Source organism: Ostrea edulis, chromosome 5 (assembly GCF_947568905.1).
Source record: "Ostrea edulis chromosome 5, xbOstEdul1.1, whole genome shotgun sequence".
NCBI classification, from domain to species: domain Eukaryota; kingdom Metazoa; phylum Mollusca; class Bivalvia; order Ostreida; family Ostreidae; genus Ostrea; species Ostrea edulis.
In genome coordinates, this window is record NC_079168.1 from 3,369,691 (window position 1) to 3,375,690 (window position 6,000).

The window sequence follows — 6,000 nt, forward strand, 5'->3', positions numbered from 1 at the left end:
TGAACAATATATTAAAACACGCTTTTGGGTTGTCTTTTCATGAATAGGCAATTAACTGTTAAAATCAAAGTATCTAGAGACTGGAAGCGGGTACGATTTTCTTGATAAAATAAATTGAAAAATGAAATTCATGTATCGGGCACAAAGATTCGAGTCATTAGAATCCTCAATAGGATATATAATATCCCTAGTGAAAAGTGTTATATAGTAAATTTTGGGTTTACACCCACCCAGTAAATCCAAATCTTTATCAAAAAAGTATACAATTGACATAATGAATATCAAAATGTCATATGACTACAATGAAATATGAAAAGTTTTATGACAAAGATTTTGAATCGTAAATTTTGGGTTTACACCCACTCAGTAAATTCACAATTTACATTATGACAAAAGTATTTTTCGATACAATATTTTTGGAAAATTTTCTCAGTTGAAATTTTCACTTTATTTATATTTTAGACATCAAATGGATGGAAATTTTGACGGTTTTAATTATGGCGAATTTTCGACAGCAAATATCCATGGTTAAAATCTTAAAAATATATTGTGCTATTCTGAATTCATTATGCAATAAAAGACAAGAGGTCAGAAAACTATAATTCCACTGAAAGCACTGAATGCGCGCTGACATCTTACACAACGCGAGCTGAACACGAGTTATATCAGATGTATCAATCCGTGTGTTCCTTGAGATTGACGTTATCACACTCTCCTGACTAGTGCTCAGAACAAATGAAGTGACAAATCCGTAGAAGACATCGAAAGCGCATACCAACTGCATGACGTTCCACATTCATGTTCCCATTCTTTGTAACTCGTCAACACTATTGTATTCTTATGAAAACCGCATAGAAATTAATCTCCTGGTTACAAGCATGCTTTTTTCACCCAGTTGTTTTCTCTCCAGATATTTTCCCCGATAATACTAATTAGCTTTGGTTGTATTTGCAAAATACTGAGTAAAATAGCGCAGCGATGATGAAGAACGCCACAGCTCCGACAATCAGCGACAGCGTGATAGGATTAATATCGTCTGATATCGTGTTAAATCGTCTGACTTGTTTGCACGTTACGTTTACGCTTGGTGGCGTGGAGTTGGAAAACACACTAGCCGGAAGTGACGTTTTTCTTAGAAGTCGATTGTCTTTCAGGGCCGTCAGCGAATCACGTCTTGAATCCTCGGGGGTCTTTAAGCTCTGTCTTCGGGTCCTCTCATGACTCCTTATGAAGTGTCGCATGACTAAATATATTACGCTGTATAAATTCCGTCAATGATATACCATCCCACGCATACAGGAAACAGCCAGACTTCTCCGCTACACCACGTTGGACACACACATGTGTTACATACTAAATCTGCTACATTTATATTTTCTCGTTAAATCAATACTTGGATATTGATCCCTGACGACGTCCTAGGACAACTACATACATTGTTTAGATTTCTGGCGGCAGTGTCTTTCGTTGTAATTATTTTGGTGAAATAAATTCATTCAGCATGTCAGCATCTTCCGGATTTTATTGCTCTGCACGTAAATTTGACCGCTTGACTTCTAGACACAACCCGCTTCATCCTTGTCACTTTATCCACAAAAAAGACAATAGTAGCGATGTATCGCTCAACAAACCTGAACCCGATCTGGCGGTTTCTTTTATGTCTGATGAATATTTAATCCACAATACCACGGATCTATCGATCGCCTATAATATACCAACATGCATAGAATATCGCAAAGGTACTTTATGATCTCAAATCAAATAAAGTATAAACCGGAACTCCAGACTCAATCGCACGACTGTCGTTTTTCTTGACAGAATAATTAGTGGAACAAGCAGATTGAACTAATTTCAGTAATCGATCAGTCGGATACACATGTTGAAAATTTATTGCAAAATCAATACCACTTGACAAGAAGGGTCAATGTTTTTCATTGAATCATGTTGACGGGACACGTGCATGCATTTTAAGGTAAACCTTGATTTCGTAAATTATTGTTAAAGCAATCACATTGAGTTAAATTCCACAGATGTCACTAAATTAGCCGTACCAAAACGCCGTCCTTATCAAGATATTTTCAATTATTCGTTCCACCGATCGCTCTCTCTCCAACAAACAAAATTTGCACACACACCTCACCTTTTCATTTGAAATTTTCACCATAAACAATATAAACGTTTCCCTATTGTATAATCATGCTGTGCTCTGGAACAATCCGTCGTTTTCAAACAATTTATATCGAACTCTATAAAACTCCTCAGTATTCTTGTATATACAAACTGATTCATTTTTATGACATGTATGGTATTTTTATTGCGTTGTTTTGTGTCTTTAAAAAGATCCAGTCGGTGCATGGGGTTAACACAACGTTAGCGATATAAATAAAAATTTATTTGTTAATCGTATAAACTAATAAAAACCACTCGTATGTGTATATGTATCGAATTTGCTGTTTTATTACTGAAAATACTTCATAGAGTCAGCAGACCAGCAAGATTGTATGTTTTGGTTTACGAACATAAAAGTCAACAAGTTCCCGGGGAAGTAAAAAGTTTTGAAAAGTGAGTTTTCTTTTCTCAAAATTCTGCCTCGTCCAGTTTCCATGGAACTTGGTGTAGACAAGAAATATTTTTTTTCCTCGGTCGTGAAGTATAGCTAGTTATACGTTTTAATTTGTGTTCTGACCGCGGGAGAGATATTACGCGTAAACCATTTTCAGAAGTCTTTCGTTGGTACTTTCTACAGACAGTTGGTATATGGTTCAACTCGTTCATGACGTTTGTGTCCAAATTCATTCTTCAGCAGCATGTCAATCACTGATTTAGCTAGAACTTGCAGATTTCGCAATACAATTGAATAACAATATTTGCGCGGAAGAGATTTGCGTGAACTCTACCCTTGCATCTTACCAAGTTAAGGGTTATTGTTTCGTTACCTCGCACTAACCAATAACCCTTGACTTGTGAAGGTGCATCCTTGCGAAATTTTGTAGACTCGAACTAATCTACTATCTTAAAAGCGACAATTCGCGAATATAGTTGTAGTCACTATTGTACTTTGATTAAGAAAAATCACATTTTTCTACAGAAAAATAAATTCATAGGAGAATATGAATTTTCTGTAGGAAAAATAATCTTTCAATTTTTTTTTTTATTATTATTATTATTTTGGGAGGGGGGTGTTTTTTTTTGTTTGTTTGTTTTTTTTTTTTTTTTTTTTGGTTTTTTTTTTTGAAGATGCAAAAGAAAATTTTAATTTCCTAATAAGATAATTCAATTTCCTACATGATTTTTCTCCTATATATAATTTTTAAAAAGATACACATGGAATTTGTTAAATTACAATAGGAACTTTATTTTTCTCTAAGAATTTTTTTTATCTTTTAAAGGTGAATTTCTTACCCGTCAAATAAGAGTGAAGCGAGTCACCTTTGACAAAGTCTGTTTTGAAATAGTCTATGAAACTTCCTGAAAAGTACAAAATGACAGGTGCCAAAAAGCCACTCGAGATCTGGCAGATTTAGCCGAAAACGTGTTGAAAGACAATTTCTACCGTAGTTGTGAAAATGAAAACAGTTCTTCAAATGGCAACAGCTGCTTTTATAGGACCCTTTTGAGCCGAGTGGTGATTTTACCTAACACAAGTTTATTTTTCTGCCATGCAATCTGTGTGCTTGGTTTCTAATTTATAAGAGAGAGAATAAATCTATGGCTGGATCGGGAATCGAACCCAAGACCTCTGCATGACTAGTCAGGTGCTCTCATCACTGAGCTATCCAGGCATATATCCACGGTTCTTGTAGTCCCAACTACTACATTCCTCCATCCTTTAAATTGTTTTCGCCCTCAAAGACACACAGCCCAGATTCTTTTCGACCCCAGCAGGACAACTTGCAGTGCAGCGGTGGTCAACATCAATAAATGTAGTATAGAAGAGGAAAAAGAAATGGCTGGACCGGGAATCGAACCCGGGACTAGTCAGGTGCTCTAACCACTGAGTTACCCATGTCGATATACACGGTCCGTATAGCCCTAACTGCTACAGGTACATTCAGGTGTACATAGTCTACTTAACGATGTGCTCTCGTGGTAATTTTACCGCCAGTGAGTCTCCATATTGCAAGTTTACTGTTAAAACTGGTTTATGGATAATAACTCAAGTACTTTTGTATTCTATTCCAACCAAATGTGGACATATGAATACGTACAAAGAAGGGAAGATGCCTATTAATTTTGGAATCAGAAGGTCAAAGATCAAGGTTACAGTGCATGGAAGTTAGAAAATGCTGATGCGGGGGCATATGTTTTACACATTCTTTAGTTACAAATGAATTAGTATTGTATATATGTACACTGTATAAATTATTTATATTTTCTGACTATTTATCATATGGTAAAATAGATATATAGAATTTGTAAATATCAATTGAAGAATGAAGAATATACATTTTATAACAAATTATATATATTGTTATTGTTTAGAATGTATGCAAGTGGAAGAAGGGGAGGGGGTGGGGTTGGAGACACAAAATGGTTCAAATATTTGTTCCAATGTATACTACCCCACACATTTTATTTTCATTTAAATTAAACAAAAATATGATTCAAATCTGCATTAGTAATATCAGAAAAAGTTTGATATGTAGATATTCTTCCTAGGTTGAATTTTTTGACGAAACAGGTCTTCAAATTTGTGTCATATTTTATCCAATTATGTTAATTATGCTTTGAATTGTTGATATATTTTATGTAAAAGTTATGGAAATCATCAATTATGATTAATTTTCATAAAATAAAAGAAAATCATGATTATTCTGTCCTTAATATTTGTTTTATAGTGTGTTTCTTTTGAAAATAGGTGATTTTCATGAAAAATTAAGTTTCAGCAAAGGGGCAACTTTGAGGGGCTGTAATTCTTTAAAGTCCACACTAACATACTCTTTTTTATGTTTTAATTGTCTTTCGGATAAAAGTGTATCAGTTAAAATGGTTTATCCAAAGAGTTTGATGCCTTTGAAAAAATTCAAACCAGGAGAGAACATCCTTAGCTATAGACATAATATCTTCTGCCATACAGATAAAAGAAACGTTTCTAAACTGATAGCCGTAATTATATTTTTATAAAACAGGACAACGAACTCGTCTTTTCTTTCATCATTAAACCTCACCGTGAGGGAAAAGTTCGTGGCAACACATTTTTCATCCAATTATTCATGGATACTGCATGACCGTCAGCGAATGTGATATCTAAAACGAGTAGATAATACGCGAACGCTTTGTTCGAAAAATGATGATGAAGTGGTATCGCACACTTTGAGGAAGCGAAAGATAATTGCTGTTATGACATTAAAATAGTTGACTAAGTTATGTTCATCTACTGCCTGAATAACGAATACGGCCACGAGACATTAGACATTGTTACACGAGTTACGCAGGCAATCCTACATCCTCCAAAATTCTGAGATTGAAGTAATTATCTATCCACACATTGACGAAATACAGCTGATGTCCTCTAGTTTAAGATCAATATATTGGTTTAAACTTCTTACACGTGTATAAGAATGTACAATGATTCAAAGCCAGAAAATATCAAAAGCTGTTGATGGAGTCCATATATACAACTGCTTCCAGTAATGTTTATCAAATTCCAAGGATTATAGTAATTCATTCATGATAATATGTTTACCGGTAAAATCCCCATGGAATAGACTTACCGGTAAAAACCCATGGAATAGGCTTACCGGTAAAATTCCCATGGAATAGGCTTACCGGTAAAAAATAAAATCCCTGGGGAAACTGGATATGATATGTTTACCGATTTAATAGCCTACGGAAAATTTACCATACGTTGATGTAGCGTTGTTTGAGCTAGATTTCAGTTAGAATTAGAGCAGAATTAAATACCCAATGGTTTGTATATGAAAAAAAAGTTCAAAATCATTACGCAGTGAACATTGATTATGCGTGTTATGAACTGTATGGAACACTTTAGGTGTTACG